The sequence below is a fragment of the Canis lupus genome, chromosome 21, assembly GCF_003254725.2.
Source record: "Canis lupus dingo isolate Sandy chromosome 21, ASM325472v2, whole genome shotgun sequence".
Taxonomy (NCBI): domain Eukaryota; kingdom Metazoa; phylum Chordata; class Mammalia; order Carnivora; family Canidae; genus Canis; species Canis lupus.
Window position 1 is genome coordinate 6,435,139 of NC_064263.1, and position 18,813 is coordinate 6,453,951.

Genomic DNA, 18,813 nt, shown 5'->3' on the forward strand with positions numbered 1-18,813 from the left:
TGGCTTTGGAACTTGTGTCAACAGTACCACCAATGTGACTCCAACGCTACCACTACTGCTACTACTGTTAACTGCTGCTAATTCAACATGACATCTTCAGGTGCTAAGCACTCTACAAACATCATCTCATGTCATCTTCATGAGAACTCTGTGAGATGGCATTATATTCATATCTTAAAGATGAAGAAACCAAGAATGGAGATGTTGAGACATATTTTCCAAGGTCAGCCAGTTAGAAAATGTCAGAAGGCAGATTGGCATCCATGTCATGTGATATCAAAATTCATGCTTTAACCACTCATCCATGGATCTTCCCCAAGCCTCCTGTTTCAATTCCTCTTTTGCGGGTCTTACCTAGGGGTCTCAGTGGCTTGCCACCAGCCCTCAGGGCTGGGGTATTTCCTTGACTTCTGATTGGTCTGTTCTGTCTGCTTCTCCCCCTCCCCGCGGATCCCCATCTTCCATCCATGGAAGATGAAATGGAGCCCAAAGAGCAAGTAGTGATCAGGCAAAGCTTTGGGCAGTGATGGAAGCAGAAGATGAGAGAGGTAAGTGTACGTGTGTGTCTGTGTGTGTGTGTAAAAGAATTGTTTTTCACAGATTTAGTTATAACAGTAAAACTAGTTGGTAAAGTAGTTGAGTCTCTTCCTCAGGCCTTTTTCTCCTTTGTGATCTGAGGCCTGAGATATGAGCAAAAAATTCTCTGGATAGACTCCTCTACTCCTCCACACTCCCTGGGGGGCTTCATCCAGGCTGGTTTCTGCAGAAACAAGACTACGACCTTGTTCCAGTTATCTTTTGCCACAGAACAACCACCTCTGAACTTAGATGATATAAATTGTTATCTCTTAGGGTTCTGTGGGTCATTGGAACTGAGCTGAGCAGTTCCCAGAGAGGGTCCTCCATCCAGCTGCACTTAGCTAGTAGCCGAATCTGGACTCATCTGAAGTCTTCATTACTGGAGCCTAATGGTTGGAAGTCTGGGTCTGGTTGGGCTTCTCCCCATGTAGCCTGTCCACCTAGCTAGCTTTCTCGCATCATGGCAGTCTCAGAGGAATTGGCAGCCACACACTGAGGCTGATTCCTACCAGCCTATAAGAGCCAATTCTGTGTATTTCTTTCCAACTGTGCATTTGGTGCTATCACTTTGATAGCCTGAAATCAGCCATGGTGGGAGGGAGTACTCATACTATGAAAACTGGCAAATGTTACGAATCAGTGCTCCCCCCTCCACCCCTTCCCCAAGACCCAGATTACCCACAACATGACTTTACATAATGGTTGTCCTCCCCCAGAGTGAGGAAGCCAAGAATCCCCAGAAGGAAGCTGCAAATCTCCTTAGAACCTAGCCATGGATATCCCCAATGTCACTTTCTTTTTATTTTATTGGTCAAACAATTCCCTAAGGCTACCTGGAATTCAACAGGAGAGTTATCATCCATGTCCTATGGAAGGATTGCAAAGAAATTGTACAGCATAGGATATGGCACAGAATAGGTGCTCAGTAAATGTTCATCATTTTGATGAACAAATGAATGCGTAAAGTCTCAGACACGCTGTGTGTCACTTAATCTGCATGTCCTTAAGTCACTCTAAAAGTATAAAGTCTTCTGGGAAGTTTTGCTTCAACATCAGAGAGGCTGACGATTCTAAAGTCCCCAATGATCTGAAATCTAAAATTGCTTGATACGGATCTACTTACACGCTTTCTACAAGTATTCACAGACCTGTTTGCACAAGCCCTTCCTGCGTATGTACTCAACTGGTAGTATACACATGACAACTGCAGAAAGCTTGTTTTATAGATGTTTTTATACTATGGAGGTTTGCTTTACCTCCCTAAGTAAACTGCAAATTCTTTTAAGAGAGTTCTCATGTATTTCTTTGCCATTCCTTCTTCCCACTGTGCCAAAAACAGATAATTACACACACACACACACACACACACACACGCAGATACATCCAAGATACATGATAGTTAGAGATTATAAGCCTTAAAAGGAACGGAAAGAAGGAAAAGAACTAAAAATTCTTAATTGCTAGGTTTCAGAGCTTGCTGGGTTTCAGAGCCTTCTCATTTAACTGTTACATTCACCTAGTGATGTTGGCATTATTATTTCCATTCCATTTCACAGTGGAGGAAAATGAGTCTCAAGAAGGCTTACCAATTTGGTCTCAGCCACACCAGGAAAAGGAGCTGGGATTCAAATGTAAATCTGCATAGTACCAAGGCATGAGCTTGACATATTCCTCAGACCATATCTTCCCACTGCAGTATCCATCCCCCACCTTCCCGCATTCTCTCTGTCTCCCTCCTCAAAGCATCTACAAAAGTTGTAAAAATGCTGATGCTTCTAAACCCCAGATAGCGTAATAAGTGCTTCAAGTTCTTCTCTTGTACAACATGTCCTTTGGAAGCTTGGAAACGTAAGAACTTTGAAGTGTCTTCTACTGGTAGCAGGGAGGTCAGCTTCAAGGCTATCATAATAACTCAGGGAAAGGGGGTTGGTGGGTCGGACCAAGGTAACAGTGGTGAGAGGGAGAGATGGGAAAATTTTGAGGGATATTAAGAAGGCAGGATCACCAGATTAGTGATTGATTGGATTGTGCAGGTGCTGATTGACCATCGCAGAATCATGCTGGCTGTACTGGGAAGGTCAGAAGAGAGAAAAAGCCTGGATGAGAGGTTCCCATATTCCCGGAAGGGGGGTAATCGTGGCTTACACTATGAAAAGAGCCATGGAAATGGAAGAATGGATGACTTTGAGAGATAATATGGAGGCAGAATTTCAGATGTGCTGCCAAACTGGACGTGGAAGTGCGAGGATGAAGGAGGGGTCAAAGATGAAGTCTAGAAATCTGTTATGGGAAAACAGGAGCTTTCTGCTGAGCTAGGGGAACAGAAAGGAGAGCAGATTTTAGGTAAGGATGAGTTCTGGGCATGCCAAGTTTGAGGTTAACATGTAAGCAAGAGCTGGCAGCCAGTATGCAACGGCATTGAAAACAAAACAAGCGTCTCTTATCTAAATGAGATTTTTTGCTCCCTTCAAAGGTTACAGATGAGCACACTGAACACCATGTGTGGCAGGGTTCTGTGTCAAGGAATAAAGAGGCTCTGTAATTCTCAACGTTTTCCCTTCCCAGTGGTTCAAGTCCGTCTCTCTCCGAAAGCCATTTATCACCCTGCAGGCGCCTCCGTCATAACCAAGATGTCTTTATTGAGACTTCCAGAGCTAATAAGAGCTGTATGATTCAATCAGTGACAGGGCCTCATATAACTCATCAAAAGCGTTGCAGGGAGATTTTAGCAAGTCCCTAGGACCGCAGGTCTACCTGCATACACATACACACACACACACACACACACACACGCACGCACATGCACGCGCACACACACACACACACACACACACACCCCAAAACTCATGCTCCTTTTCTTAGAATTTGTATGGACAGGCACTCAGACATGTTCATACACTTCCACCCCACATAGCAGCACAGCCATTGTTTACACAAGGTCCCTGCATGTTACAACAGGGAGCCTAGGCCCCTTTGTCTCCTGCTGTACTCTAAGGAAGAAGGGAAGCATTCAGGCAAATGAAGGCTCCCCAGAGAGCTGCTGCTTTTCTGCACATCAGCTTTTACCATAAGACCCTAGAAGGGTTCTACCCCAAACACAAAGCTAATTGTAGGATGGCAAAGTGATTAGATGGCCCCAGCCCAGAGGAGATCACTTGTAGCTGCTTCACCAATGTGCTTGTTATACAACTACCAGAACAGGCAGCCGAAACCAAGCCCAGATTAGATTTCCATGCCCACTTCGAGAACCTGCCTCTGCAACTCTGAGCTGCGTGGGGTTCTGCTCACCCAGCTCAGAGCCTGCCAGCCCACCAGGTGGAGACTAGCTGGCTGGGAATCAACCGTCCTCCCCACATAGTGTGTCCCTTGACCTGACTCCAACTCTACCCAGAGATGCCTTCCAAAATCCCCCTCAAATCAAGCTTCTCTGGGTAGAAACCTCACAAAATCAGAGCTTCCTTACCTGAGAGAAGGTCTCGGTGATCGGCAGTAGAAAAAAACCACCAAGTTCTAACAGAAGTGAGAGGGACTTACAGGGCAAATCTGTTGGTTTTAAAAGAAGAAAGGTGACTTCATCCCTGGTGCCGTAGAGTTTAAAAGAGCAATGAGTGCTCCCTGGCTGAGCCAACTCTGTCTCATCAGTGATGACTCCATCCAAATTATGCAGCTACTGCCCAGACATGCTCAGCCTTCAGAAGGTAAATTGCTGGAATCTGACTAGCCCTGTTGTTTTCAAAGAGCTTCCGAAAGTCTTGAACACCAATCACTTTAACTGGCACCAGAGATAGGGAAACATGCACTTATTTCCCCAAGTTATATCATTACCTCCCAAGAATCCAGTTGTCTGAAAAATAGCATTCTAGGGAAGGAAAACAGATATTTAAACTTCTAAGAGGTAAAAATTCTTGGAGAAGGAGAAAAAACAAAGGACAGAGAAGAAACAAAGCTATTTCAGTCAGGGGGAGGGGCAGTGAGAAGCTGCAATGATCACCTTGCTAAGTGTTTTTCAGACCTGGTGGATTTGTAAGCATATAAAGGTGACAAATAGGTGACGGTCTGTACTGGGCAGAGGGCAGAGTATTCAGTTGAGCAAAGGGATGAGTCACTGTACAGAAAGAAAGTGGGACAGCCCTTCTAATGAAGGCAACAGATTTTTATTTATTTTTTATTGAATAGGGTGCCACTCAACTGATTTGGAGTCAATTGTAACATAAATAGTTAACTCAAAACATGTCCACATTCTACCAAGAATGTTGGGGAAAACAGATGTTTAAGTAAGAAATTTTCTCTTTTGTATGCTAAAGGTGGCTGGAGCAATCTGATTTGTAATATGGGATTCAAGGTTATGTCAAGCTACTGAGTAGGCCAGTACTACCTCTCCTTGATGCCATGTCCCCACGCTAAACTCTAGGGAGGACTTCTGGCTGTGGCGCCACGGCAAGGAATGGACCTGTGTTGGAAGTGGGGCAGAGAGTTGAGTGTAGCAGCCTACTACCTTTCTCTCTCATACCTCTACTTCAAGAGAGTGTAAGGTAACTTTGGGTCACGAGGCATGTGTCCAATATCTTGCTGAGCTATTTTGAGGCAATGGGGATCTTCACTCCCAAGAGTGTAAAACAAGAAAAAACCTCTTTCTGTTTAGATAGAAGTATTCAGGTTCAACATTGGTCAGGGGTTTTTGAACTGAGAGATTTCAGGAATGTCAACAAGGCTTGTAAGAGGATTTGCAAGTCTTCTGGTTGGGGTATAAATAATGTCAGAAGTAGAAGAGGAGCAGATTTTTTATCAATAGTAAGATCAAAAAGGGACAGGAGCCATTTTTATTCAGTTCATCAAAGTATCCTCAAAGCCAAGCACAGAGAATAGCACACAGTAGGTACTCAGGAGAGACTATAAATGGTAACAGACAACCTCTCTCTGTTCCAGATTTCTAGAACAGATCTGTTGAGAACTCTTAAAGTCACCAACTCAGAGACCATGAGCCCGTAGTCTTACGGAATACCTCAGCCCCTAGGTTCATTGCCAAAGTTACAAGAGAGTGAAGAAAGCCAATCTCTGGATTCAGCAGCTTCCTTTGTCTATAGTGTTCCCCTATACATCAGCTAGATTCTAGCATCTTTTTCTAGGGCCAAGACTATCTTTCAGGTGATCTGCCAATTAGCCTCAATTGTCTTTTGTTCTCAACATTCTATCATAACATTTCCAAACATAGTTTCTTCAGTTGACATTTTACTATATTTGCTTTATCAAAAATTGATTTTTTTCTATCCATCCAGCAACTCATTTAATTATTTTTATGGTGTTCCAAAGTAAGTTGTAGATATTGATAAATATAAATATATAAATACTTCAATATTATTAACAAAAACTGAAAATTCGTTTATAATTCCAATTTTTGTTTACAATTTCTTTTCACATAAAATTCATATAGAGTATAATGTAAAAATCACCAGCATGTCATTTGATGAGTTCCTATAAATACATACACCTATGCAATTCAAATCCCTATCAAGGTACAGAACATAATCATCACCCTAGAAAGTTTCCCCATGTCCCTTTCCAGCAAATTCCTGGTTCAGCATTTCTAGTGAGAATGCATCTGATTTTTTCACCATAGATCAGTTTTGCTTATTCTAGTATTTCATATAAATAGAATAATAAAATGTGTATTCTTTTGCGGAAATTTTTGTTCATTCAGGAGGTTTTTAGGATTTACCCATCCATGTTGTCGCTTGCACCAGTAGTTGGTTTCTTTTCATTGATGAGTAGTATTTTCCTGAATGAATATGCCATAGTTTGTTTATCCAGTCTTCTATTGGTGGACACCTGATCTTCCAGTTTAAGGCTATGATGCATACAGCTAATATAAACATTTTTGAACCCGTCCTGTTGTGCCACGTTTTCATAATCCTTTGGATAAATACCTAGGAGTGGAATTGGTGGGTCTCAGGGAGGAGTGTATTTAATTTATAAGAAACTATATAATTTATAAGAATTTACACCTTTTGGGATGTCCGGGTGGCTCAGCGGTTTAGTGCCGCCTTCAGCCCAGAGTGTGATCCTGGAGACCCCGGTCGAGTCCCACGTCAGGCTCCCTGCAATGAAGCCTGCTTCTCCCTCTGCCTGTGTCTCTGCCTCTCTTTCTTTCTCTGTGTCTCTCATGAATACATAAATAAAAATCTTAAAAAAAAAGAATTTACATCTTTTCCAATATTCTCATACCATTTTCCTCGCCTACCAACAATGTATAAGAGTTTTAGTTGCTTCATCGAAAGTTCTGACCACATTTGGTGCTATCAGTATAACTTCAGCCACACTGGTGAGTATGGGGGCAGTATCTCACTATGGCTCTAACCTGCATCTCCTTGATAACTAAGGCTGTTATATGTGTTTTCATTCAACATTTATGGGCCATCCATTTACCATCTTTTGTGAAGTCTCTGTTCAAATATTTTAGCCAGTTTTAAATTGAGTTGTTTGTCATATTATTATGGGGTTATAGGAGTTCTTAATATATCCAGGGTACCAATTCTTTGTCAGGGACATTTCCTTAATATTTTCCCCTGCCTTGTGGTCTGCATAGGCAGGACATTTTCTTAATGGTGTTTCTTCTGATGAACAGGGATTCCATTTTGACTAAGTTTATTTTTTCTTTTTTGGTTTTTGTCTTCCTCCAAGTCATGAAGACGTTCTCCTATATTTTCTTCTAGAAATTATAGTTTATATAGTTTTAGCCCTTTTGTGTAGGCCTGTGGTCCATAACAAATTGATTTTTGTGGGTAGTATGATTTAGGGCAATGTTGATATGTTTCCATGTGAATATGGAGTTATTTCAACACCGCTTGTCGAAATCCTTTTCTTTTCCAATTGAGTTGATTTGAAAACTTTGTCAAAAATAAAACAAATATATAAGTGTGGGTCTATTTCTGTCTGGGCTCTTTATTCTGTCCTACCAATCTGTTGATCTTTGTCTTAGCACCACACTGTTTAGGGTAAGTCTTGAAGTCAAGTGGTAAAGTAATTTTAACTTCTTTTTTCAAGACTTTGAATATTCTATGTTCTGTGCATTTCTACAGAAATTTTAGTATCAGTTTGTCAATTTTGACTAAAAAGCATCATAGGATTAGGATTAGGATTGTGCTGAATCCATAGATAAATTTGGTGAATACCATCTTAATAGCACTGAGTCTTGCAATCCATTAACTTGGCATATCTCCATTTATTTACAGCTCAATTTTCTCACGGCATTGTTTTGTTGATTTTCTCTTTGTCATTGATTTTTACAGTTTGACTGTGGCTTGCCTAAGTGTTTTTATTTTGGTTTTGTTGTGTTGGGTTTTTTATATAAATCTTTCTTGGTGTTTATTGGGGTTTTAAAGTCTTTAAATATCTGTCTTTTATCAAATGTATAATCTTTTCACCCATTATTTATTCAAATACTTTTCTGGGTCATTCTCTCTCTCTCTCTCTCCCTCGCTCTCTCTTTCTCTCTCTCTCTCCCCCCCCCCCCCCTTCTAGGACTCCAATTATATGTGTATTAGACCTTTTGATATTGTTGCAAAGATCTATGAGCCTCTGCACTTGTATTAAATCTCTATTTCTTAGTTTGGATCATTTTTATTGATCTATCTTCTATTTAATTCACTTTTTCCTCTTTCATTTCCCTGTGCTTTTAAGAACATCCATTAAGTTTTTAAAGATATTTATTTTTCAGATCTTATGTTTTCTTTTGATTCTTTTTAAAATTTCTATTTATCTACTAAGATTTCTATAATTTCATTTATTATGATCTTATTTTCCTTTATATACTTCACCATATTTGTAGTAACTTCCTTAAAGTTCTTGCCTAATCTCAGAGTTGGTCTCTGTCAATTGTCTTTTTTCTTTAAAATAAATCATGTTTTCCTGTTTTGTTATATGTTGAATACTTTTGGAGTGTATCCTGGTCATTATGAATGATATGTTGCAGGAAATCTGGATTCTATTCTGTTCTTCTGAGGCATATTGACTTTTCTTTATTCAGGCCTTTAAAGTGGTTGATCTCAAGTTGCAAGACCTTATCTCCCCATATAACATCTGGAAATTCAGGTCAGCTCTTTCAGTAGAGCTGGGATTTTAAAAATCCGCCTCTTGCATATGTTGTTCAAGGGTCAGCCAGAGATCTGAGTAAAGTTTATCCAGAGAGCTATAGGGCTTCCCCTCTGCTCAGCATATTCATAAATAGGGCCCTGTTCTTAAGCTAAAAGCTATAAATCAGGAAACTCATCCCATGTCTGTCTCTTGTTCCAGTGGTTCAATCTCTTCTGCTTTCTGTTGGGTTTTGTTCTCTCTCTAGTATTTAAGGACTAATTGTTCTTAAATCTTGCCCAGAGTTTATATTTATTATCTATAAGAAGTAGGGTCCAATAGGAGCTAGTTGGCCATACCAGAAGGCTTTAATTACCTTTTGAGTCATCTAGTTTACCCTCAACATGATAATTCATAGCTCTTTCTTGGGATGCTAAATATGTTTCATTTCAAGCACCACCTCAGATTGATTGGTAATGTTGAAAAGGATATTGAGCTTCAGCAGAAAAGCATGATGTAATTGACAAGCAATGTCGTCCTTCAACATAGGAGGGGAAGTGTAAGCCCAATCTTTGTAATTTCTGGTATAGTTATTCACAAAACAATGCATGATACTCAGCAGCTTATGTCTACTGGAACATCTCCCTGAAGTCAGAGTATCATATTTGTTTGATGGTTAATCTTCTTCATTAGATATAAACTTCATGAGAACAGGAATTGTGTTCATGAAATTCATTCTCCTACGCCCAGTGTCTATCATGTGAGATGGCAGCTTCTCAGTAAGTATTTAGTAAGTGAATGAGAATCTAGTTTAATGTTTGTTTTAGTTTTACTTTTCAAAATTATATAATCAATGTGAAGAAACAAATAGAGAATACAGTCTAGTAAAATTAAATCAAATCACCTCATTTTCCTCCAAGAAATAACCCTTATTACAATTTTTTTCACATAGCTTTTTGCTACCCTTCAGATTTTTATTCTCAACCTTGGGTGCATATTAGAATTATCTGAACTGATTTGAAAAGTCTGTTCATGCCACATATTCAGACCAATTTATTCACATTCTTGGGGGTTGACCTTGGCATAAAGGTTTTTTTTTTTTTCTTTTTAATTCTAGAGATGATGCCAATGTGCAGTCAGAGGACCTAAAGATGTCCCCACCAGTGCTATTAGAGGTCTAAATGACACAATCCTTGCCTTCCATGAGAGTTCAGAGAAGGCAGGACTTGAAGCCATTAAACATGAAACAATTAGAAATCAAAAGGACACCAGACATACCTAATCAAGAGCCAAGCTGCTTAGAAGCTCATGTTAAGTATGCCAGGAGCCACAGCCTGAATGCAACCAGAGGCAGACTCACCTGTATTCTTGCTCCTTGGCAGAGCTCTGCCAGTTAAATTAAGGGAGCCTTCTCCTTCTATAAAGGTTTGGAGAAAGGGGCACAGTGACTGTTAGAATGATAGGTGATATTGATTAAACCCCTCCCTTCTTTGAAAATTTCTGCTTTATAGAATCCTAAGTCCCAGGCTCCTGGTCTCTGCCTTCTCTTTGTGGGAATGCTATTTTAATTCTATACCTGACTTCAGAATTTGAAAAGACCACCTTCAACCAGAAAATCTTCTATAGAAATGTGCCTTTGCTGGCCAGGTGTCCTGCCTGTCTGCTGTGGAATCCAAGTGAGTTGGACACTAACATCTATCACCACCCTATTTCTCTAGCTGCCCCCAGGGAACTGATCAGAAACAAAGCATAGACCCTAGTTTTTGACCTAGGCAGCAGGCAGAAGTTCCCAGGAGATGGTGAAATATCTATTCTTAGGCCCCACCCAAGAACAATTAACAGAATCTCTGGGTGCCCTAGCACTGGTATTTTTGTCAAGGCTCCCCAGGAAATTTAGATATGACTCAGAGTGGACAGATATCAAGGAAGCGACTTGGTGGTCCATTCTTTTGGGTTGTGAGTGGGTTTGAAATTTCCCTTCCTAGTACCCTGGAGGCAGCATAGAGGAAAGCACCAGACATCACATTAAACAGGCTAGGGTTTGACTCCCTGCTTTGCCATTTACTAGCTATGTGACACTAAGTTACTGAGTATGTCTGACATTTCATTTAGTCAAATGGTAGAGGTGAAATAATAGAACCTACTGGTGAGACTCACTGAGACACCATATATAAAGTAATTGGCACACAACATCCAGAACCTTCCCTCCCCACACCCCTAACCATCACCCTACCTTAGCATTGCAATAGGAGCCATGGGCAAGTTCTGGCTTGGTTTTGTGCTATTTCTCCTTGATCTGACCATGACCATGATGTCTGTCTGGATTTGAAGCCCTGGTGCCTGAATCTGGCATTCTGATCCTAGCTTCTGAACTTGATCCGGCTCTTCTTCCCTGCCAGGTTCCGGGCCCAGTTTCCATCACCTGCTTCTGTTGCTCAGCAATAAGCCCCAAAGGGATGGTTTCTAAAAGTAACTGGCCCCATGTTGCTCCAGCTGAGTTTTGTCACCAAGAGGGGGTGGGGCTAATTTTAGACTTGTCCTGGCTTAACATCTGAGAGAAGACAAGGCCAGGCAAGTCCAACCTGCCCCTGAGTATCTGGGTTGGAGTTGACAGAGAAAGACTGGGGAGATTTTGCCACAGGGTTTCTGTACCTGTGTCATGCCAGGCACCTTATTTGGAAATATATTCAACCATTTGCCTCAAAATCTATTTGGATTTGTGCCTCGGGTGCTGTGCTGAGTGGGAGGAACCACAATATACACCGGGGTTTTTGATATGCTAATATTTGTACTGAGCTAGGATGGATTATTAGCTAGAGTTTACCTGAGGGACAGGATCACACAGGAGTGAGCAGGGCCTTGGGCCTGAGACCCTGCAGGAAAGAGGCTCATGAAAAGATAGAAGTGGTAATTGATGTATTTTGTATTTTAAAGAAACAGAGAGAAATGAGATGAAGCTGTACAGTGATGGCCTGGTTGAGAGAAGCAGGGATGGCATATGGAAGCTTCCAGAACAGGCCTAGCCCAGAGTGGATGCTTAATGACTGCTTGTTGCGTGAATGTGGGATGAAAGGCTTCTAAAGTCAAGAAGAGATGCTCTGAGGAGGCCCCATGAGTATTTTGTGCATGAGAAGGAAGGGGAACTAACTTTGGGTGTATGAGAGCTATCTGGGGTCCCATAGCATCTGGAGGGATTGGTATGCTCTGGGTCAAGGAAAAGTGAGAGAGAAATGAGCTCTTCTGTGATGAGGACTATAGACTAACAATGAAGAAAAGTTGACACCCCCCCCCCCCCACACACACACTGCCCCATTAAGAGATAAACACCATCCCACCACTTAAAGCCATATGATCTCGTGCAAATGACTTCATTACTGAGCCAGTTTTCCTACCCATTTAACCAATGTTCACCAACAATTTATTGAGCATCTACTACACATGTCAGCCACTTGGATGCTGTAGTGAACAGACAAGCTTCTTGCCCATTTTAACAATTTAATGTGGAGGCAGACTAGAGAAAAAGACAGTCATAAAGACAGATGGTGCTTGGGGCTAGAAAGGACACCCACAGGACAACGTAATAGAGAATAATCTGGATAGGGAAAGCTTCTGTGAGGAGGTGCCATTGGAACTAAGCCCTGGATGGTGAGAGGGAGCCAGTTCTGAAGAACATTCCAGGTAGAGGGAACAGCAAGGGCAAAGAACCCCAAACAGCAAAGAGCTTGACCAGACCAAAGAACAGAAAGGAGGCCAGCATGGACGGAGGACAGTGAACCCCAAGGAGAGGGACTGGGGGGTGGGGGGAGAGGGGGGTGGGAACACCCAAGGCCCCAGGGAGGATGCGGGAGAGTGTTCTCATCTCTCAGAGTTGAGCACAGAGTGGGCAGGAGCTGCTGTCTTGGAGGCCGTGAATGTGGGGCCAACTGAGGGTAGAGGAGGTGAGTGTCGGTGAGACGGGAGCGTTGGGGATATGGATCCTTAGAATTAGGCTCAGATGCCAGCTGGGGCCAGATAGGTTGGAGCCCTTGTAAGAGAGAAAATGCTTTAAGTCTGGTCTAGGGAAGAACCTTTTTGATTGATGTAATTCCAAATCAACTTCTGGGAAGAAGTGAGCATTCCTGATAAAATGATTAACCAATCCATTTTCTCATCACCTTTAAAGAGATTAAGCTTTGTTCTGGGAATCTAATCACCCACGCCTGTACCTGCTGACAGTCAATTGTCTTAGTGTTTAGTCAATTGTTCAAACAAACATCTCTTTTCATCTTGTGTGTTAGACTACTACCAAGCTAACTGATCTCTTTTCCTATCAGATGTCCCTACCAGAAGTGAATCTTTGACTTAGGCTACTGGAGACCTGTTCACTTGCAGCAAGATTGTAATAAAACATTGAAATGTGGAGGTGCCTGGGTGACTCAGTCGATGAAGCATCTGACTCTTGATTTCATCTCAGGTCATGATCCTGAGGTCCTGGGATCAAGCCCTGCATCAGGCTCTGCACTCAACGGGAAGTCTGCTGGAGATTCTCTCTCTCCTTCTCCTTCTGCCCCTCCCCTGCTTGTTCTCTTTCTCTGTCTAAAAAAAACCAAAAAGCAAAAAACACAACATTGACATGTGCCTCCAATTGAATTTTCTAAAAAGTTGCCTGTAACCCCACAGAGTGGGTGGTCAGTAGGCATGTGAACCTTCCTCATTCTCTGTGGGTCAGTCCACAGCTCCCTTGTCCCCGACTTCTGTTTGTGCACTTGTCGTCTGCAGAGCCACATGGCCCGAGCTATAGGAAATCTGCCAAAATCCAGTCCAGACAGCCCTTGCTACTTGGTGAGGAGTGAGAGGAAGACTGCATGGATTGATGTGTACTTCCGTCCACCAAAAGCTATGCTGAAGTCCAAGCGCCTACTATCTCATGCTGTGATATCATTTGGAGATAGGTTCTTTACAGAGGTAATATGTTAAAATGAGATCAGTAGAGTGGGCCCTAGTCTAGCATGACTAGTGTCCTTATAAAAAGGGGAAATTCGGAGGCAAACCTATACCCAGGGAGGATGCCACATGGAGATGAAGGCAGAGTTGGGAGTGATGCTTCTAGAAGCCAAGGAATGCCAAAGATTCCTGGCAAATCCGCAGAAGCTGGAGGAGAAACACAGAACAGTCTTCCCCACAATCCTCAGAAGGAATCAACCCCACCAACACCTTGGTCTGGGACTTCTAGCCTCCAGAACAGAGATAGGACACATTTCCGTTATTAAAGCCACCCAGCTGGTGTTCCTTTGCTCTGGCAGCCCTAGCACACAAATACAAGGGTTTTAAAGGGAACATTACCAAGCCTCCTTCAGCATCCTCAGCATGGAGCAGCCCAGAATCTTCCACCTGCCTGGTCCCAGCCTCCCTCCACATTGCTAGCTCTTCCCCCTCTGCCTCACCCATCCCACTTCCCTGTCTCCCTCCTTCTTCCCCGACTTCCCTCAGAGCAAAGCAAATTTATCTCCTTGTAGGACATGTATGGGTCTCACTTCCACCTGAAACAGCTTATCAGATTTTTAAAAGTACGTTTTTACAGAATTATAACAGAGGTCCACGAATCTTCGGGGAAAAAACTCGAGGAAGTCCAGGCTTCCAGCTGAGGCTCCCTACCTTTCTCTCTGTCTCACGTGGGGCCCCAGATGCTCAGCATGTCGCCCACGCTCTGCTCTTCGTGCTGCCACTTCCAACCTTGAAGTTCTCCTCTTGTCTGGAGAGGGCCTTTTAATTGTAATCACACAAAGAAAACAGGCTGAAGGTATTTAAAAAAGAGAGAGAGAAATGTGGGGAATTAACAAAGATTAAGGGCATCTTTCAGTGGCTTTTTTCCAGCTCCTGACTCCATGTTGACATGAGAACAGAAAGTGCCTCTGGATTTTTGTCTTTTCCTCTTATTCCTGAGGGTGGCTCACACCTCACAGACTTCTAAAAAGGCACTTGACCCTCCTCCCATAATGATTCTTTTCCCCAGCACAGGGCCCGTGAAGCAATTAGAGCAGAAAAATGGGTGCCCCATGGGTTGAGTTAAATTCGACACAGAGCTAGACCTTGAGAGTTAGCATGCAATGTGAAAATTGCACAGAATTCAAAGTAGTGTAGCAAAACCTCTTACAGAGATATCATTTTGGAGACTGAGATACTATTTTTCGATAAGCCAAACCTGACAGTTGCCATCTGTATCACCATTTCTTCAGCTAAAACAGCTGGCTTTAGGGCTGTTAAAACAGAGCGGTGTCTGTTGTTATTCTAGAATCCCATTCAGTGGAAAATAGCTCTCACTGATGCTGACCAAAGGGAACATGAGGTTCATATCCCCCCATCTCACATTCCTTCCAGAGCACAGCTTTATTAAGCAGAATGTATTTAAATGGGTGTTTTCTTTCTTTAGCCTGAAGTGATTATGGTTGAATTTGCTTCAGAATGAAACTTTACTACATAGCAATTCAGGTACATTTCTATCATCTTGAAACCTATCAAGAATTTCTCTGTAAGTGAAAACCACCTTTAAGTGGAATTAAAACACACACACACACACACACACACACACACACACACACACACAGAATAGTTTTCAGCAGGCCAAAGCTCCCAGTGACAGACAAACAAACAAATAACAGAAAAGCTGGACTTTAAAACTGGTAGAAGGCATTGGGATGTTATCTGAGGAGCTGGACTTGAGGCGCCAAGGTCTCTGTGGGAAGAGAAAACTCCTTGAAGGGAGCCTGACCCTCTGGGATGCCTTTCTCCTCAAGGAATCTGCTGGCTTATAACCATTTCAGTCAGTCCAATCCCTGACAAGCAAGACTGCTCTGGAGAAGCTAAGTGGGCTGTAAACTCACAGTAGGTCACCGTTGCCCACTGATCTCTGGTTCCAAAAATAAGCAGAGGCTCTAAGGCACTTCAAGAAGGCAGCCCTTGGCCAGAAATCTAAAAGAACAGAACTGTTGTGCTCTTCCCCAAGCTCAGTGGTCTCACGAGACATGGTAGCAGCACCTATGGCTGCATCAGGCACCACTCTGGGTACGGGATGCAAAAAGATGTTAACAAGATATATCCCTGTCCTCAAGACACTCACCATCTACAGCGGGAGGCCAATAGGCAAATAGTTAATGGCTGCCCAGTGTGACAAGTGCTATGAATGATTTAAAAGGATGTCCTGGTAGCTGAGGAGAGGGCACCTATCTACCCTTTAAGTGGGGATGGAGGCTAGGTGAACCCAGAGGGGGCTTCCCAGAGGAAGCAACACCTTGGCTGAGTCCAAAGGACTCAGTAGGATTTTCCCAGGTGAAGAAGGTGAAAGGTAGTAAAAGCCGAGGGAGCAACAGATATAAAGAGGGAGAGAGAGAGAGAGAGAGAGAAAGAGAAAGAGAGAATGGCTTGTCCAGCAGAGAGAATATCATTCAGTTTGATGACTGTGTATCAGTTGGGGAGAATCAAGAGGGAAAGCTGGAGAGACAGGCAGGAACCAGACCATAACCAGACCTCTTAACCAAGAAGTGAAGGAGACCCTCAAGCCATGCTCAGTGATTTTAACAAGTCTACTTGAGGTGATACACTTACCTAGGTCTATGCTGCCCAGGACCACATCATTTTTTTCCCTCTGGGAACTCTGCTTATCTCATGCCTTGAGCTCTCATTGTCAAAGGTACATGCTTTTGATGAAGAAACTAATCAACAAAGAAGCTAATCTTGCAATATAGATGGCACAGTCATGGCTTGAATTGGCTTGAGGTCTTGGAAAGGGAACAGATAGGAAAGATATTTGGGAGCTAGACCCAACTGAGTGACCTTGGTGGATGAGGAAGAGGGGAAGGAGTCAAGGATGGCATCTAGGATTCTAGCTTGGGCAATGGGACAGATTTTCTTATGAGAAAAAATTATAGTCTTGTGCCTGATTTAATCTTTGTTCTAGAGTGAAAACATCAAAGAATTCAGCACCACAAGAATTTGTTGAATACCAGCTACTTATCAGGTGCCTCTAGCATCTCATTTATTCTTTACAACAGCCCAAAGAAGTTAGTGTTATTATGTTGACCATTTGGCAGATAGGAAAATGGCTCTTGATCGCCCAGGTTGTGAGTAGATGACTTAGAATTTGAGTCCAAGTGTATGTTATCCTAGAACCTAAACTCTTAATACTAAGCTTTTCTGGGGGATCATACTTGTATTTAAACATGAGGCTGCTTTGAGTTGGTTCCAGTTTGGTGGGACTCACAAAGCTGGCCCCACCACCTATGGAATTAGTTGGTATTTCTAGGTCCTCTTACACTGGGAGCTTTAGATGCTGTATAGATGGAACTGGTACCAGAGGTTAAGGTGGGCCCAGCCCTGGAAATGGAAATCCAGGGGCATGTGATGGTTCTTAGCCTCCTCCCCTTTGTGGGTCCCATTCTGGGAGGGTCAGAAACATGAGCTCTTCCCAGCCATTTAGTGCTTCTGCTGAGCTGCCAAACTTGTGCTGAGAACCAATTAGTGTCAGCTGGGAGTGCAGGTGCTGTTCCTGGGAACGTGGACTGCGCTCAGCAGCATGGGGATGGGCAGGGAACTCATTACTGCAGAGCTTCTATTACGTCTCTCTCCGACCAGAAAGAGCAGATGGAAATGCTCTATGGCATACCTTTCTGAGAATACAGCAGTCCCCTTCTCTCTCTCTCTAAAATGATACCCAGGGACATTTAATCAGGGCATCCCGATGACCCTATGGCTTATTTCCTGCAAACTGTCTCCAGACTCTACCTGGATTTATTCCCTGAGTCTCCTGGCCCAAACCAGGGAGTGACCATAATACTAACTAATAATGATCACCAGTATAATCACAGTTCAGAATGTGCAAAATACTTTCACTTGGGGGATCTCATTTCATCGTTGCCACAGGCTTGAGAGACAGGCAGGGTAAGGTGTACCCTTCCCATTAGTTTACAGCTGGGGAAACTGAGGCCAGAGCAGTGCAGTGAAGTTGGTGCAGGGCTAGTGCAGGACTAGTGCTGTTCTCCCTGGGTCTTTTTAGAACCAAATATAAACAGAAGCGGGGCACACTGGCTCACACAGGGTAAGGGCTCCCAGCCAGCCAGCTAAGTGTGGGGTCTCTCAAGGGCTGTAGGGAGGTGGGCGTGTGGGAGGGGCTGGGGCTGAGGTGGTGCTGGGGCTGGGGTGATTCCTTGGAAAAGAAATCTTCTAGGCTGTTCCTTCCCTTCAGTACCTGGAGGACTCATTTTAGGAGCTGCCTGGAGCCGGCCTGAATGTGTCTGTACGAGCCTACCCCAGGCTCTGCTGCAGGTAAGAGGGCCAAGAGTCTTCATCCACAGCTATTGGGACAGGTCTAGACTCCCCTCCTACCTCCCCTCAACCTCAAAGAGGGGTGTCAGTCATCCTCCAATGCTGTGCTGACTGGCCTGAAGAGAAAGGACTGGAAGGGGCGCCTGCTGTCTTTCTCGCCCCAGGAGCTTTTCACATTGAGTTTGAATGGCATCTAATGCAAGACGGGCAAATTGAAGCAGGTTCTCCTTTAGAGGTGATGATTGCTCCCATCCCCACGCACGCTTATTGTTTATGTGGATAAAACTTATGTGTCCATTTGAAAGATGCACGTTTCTGTCTTCAGACACGGTCAAATGCCAGCTCCTGGCCCTGGGCCCCTGAAAGCTCTTTGTGGGGTCTGCGTCTCCATCAATGACAGCTGTCCTCACCTTGGATTCAGGTCCCACAGCTCGCCTCCAAGCCTGTCTCCCTGTTCTCCTGGCAATCCAATAGACTGAAGGTGGGAAGCGAAGGGGTGAAGGGCCGAGGGCCCCTGGTCAGTTATATCACCTTCTACTACAAGGGCCAGCGATGGGTTTTAGTCCCAAGAAATCAGGCATCCATTGGATCCTGATTGTGCCACTCAGTTCCGTGATCATGAACAAGTATTTCCACATTCTTTTTTAAAGTTTTTTTTTTTTATTTTTTATTTATTTATGATAGTCACAGAGAGAGAGAGAGAGGCAGAGACACAGGCAGAGGGAGAAGCAGGCTCCGTGCACCGGGAGCCGGACGTGGGATTCGACGCTAAACCGCTGCGCCACCCAGGGATCCCTCCACATTCTGAGCTGGCTTCCCTTAGCCAGAGAATGGGAATATTAACACTTGCTCTGCCTGACTCAGAAAAAT

General features: G+C 43.4%; 1 protein-coding gene across 5 annotated transcripts in view; it reads right to left on the bottom strand.

Moving 5' to 3' along the window:
- Nucleotides 1–18,813, bottom strand: part of AMOTL1 (angiomotin like 1) — a 170,081-nt gene that overhangs the window by 142,262 nt on the left and 9,006 nt on the right. For 4 of the 5 annotated variants that reach the window (XM_035703702.2, XM_049098818.1, XM_035703700.2 and 1 more), the window contains one exon: nt 14,281–14,388. The gene's annotated coding sequence lies outside the window, so the exon portion shown is untranslated. Of the gene's footprint in view, nt 1–4,042; nt 4,172–14,280; nt 14,389–18,813 lie in introns of those variants that run through there. The other variant, XM_025419254.3, reaches the window with a different exon arrangement.